This window comes from Argentina silus (genome assembly GCF_951799395.1).
Source record: "Argentina silus genome assembly, chromosome: X".
Lineage (NCBI taxonomy): Eukaryota > Metazoa > Chordata > Actinopteri > Argentiniformes > Argentinidae > Argentina > Argentina silus.
In genome coordinates, this window is record NC_139653.1 from 39747520 (window position 1) to 39748647 (window position 1128).

The window sequence follows — 1128 nt, forward strand, 5'->3', positions numbered from 1 at the left end:
TAGTACCTCCCCTTTAGATGATCCAACATAGCTGCCCAAGCCCCCATGCTGGGGTACCAGCTTCATGTGGGTGGCTAGAGTACACACAGGACCTCAAGCTATTGGGGCAGTGGGGGATATCATCATTTGCCTAGACATGACATACCATGTCTAAGCCCAACCCCCTGGCCCAACACACACACTCACTCACTCACTGACACATGCATGCAAGCATACACACACGCACACACATTTCCTCTTTCCCCCGCTGGGCAACAAAGGTGCTCAGTCATGTGAAACCCAATCCTCAAACCCGCAGGGCTGACCTGTGACCCTTACTCCACTCACACACAGAGGACAGCGGGGGGAGGCATTTTAAGTTGGAATACCGTCTTCTCTTAGGGCATGGCCAACTGGGCATTCATTGCTTGTTGTGTGTAGACAGAATGCAGGAGGGTTACCTTAACACAAAACACAGTGAGCTCTAGACATAACACAGGTCGTTTTCTCTGAGAGAACTTTTACAGCTGCCTTGCCCAACCCAACCCACCCCCTGTAAACACTCACACATACACACATCCGTTAGTATCCGTCCTGAGTTCCGACAGTGGCCCCCTTTGCATTCCCTCTTTTAGCTGTTGCAAAGGTGACCTAGCCTAGTCTTCTGAGCAGCTGCAATTAACCCTGGCAACCTTTGTGTGTGTAAATCTGCATGAATGTGTGCAACAGAGAGAGAGAGAGAGAGAGAGAGAGAGAGAGAGAGAGAGAGAGAGAGAGAAAACAGACACTTGAATTTAAATTAGGCTTTATTGCTACAATTCAATTTACATCCATCCCAGAATGTGGGTGATGTCTGCGATGTGGGCATGTCTATGCCTTGCTAGTGAAAGAAGGGAGGGGAAAAAAAGGGAGAGACAGGATTGTTTATTTTTCCTTAACCCCACTGTCTGACCTTTCATTTTAAACCGGGGGCAGACGCCCATCCCCCTACCCCCTTTCTCCCTCTTCCCTCTCTCGCCCCTTTCCTCTTGTACCCCACTCCACCCCAATCCACAGCTGCCTAGCCTCAACTTTATCTCTGGTGTCCACACCTTGCATTCCACTGCTCCTTGTTTATCTATAGACTTAGACTATCGACTAACCTCCCTC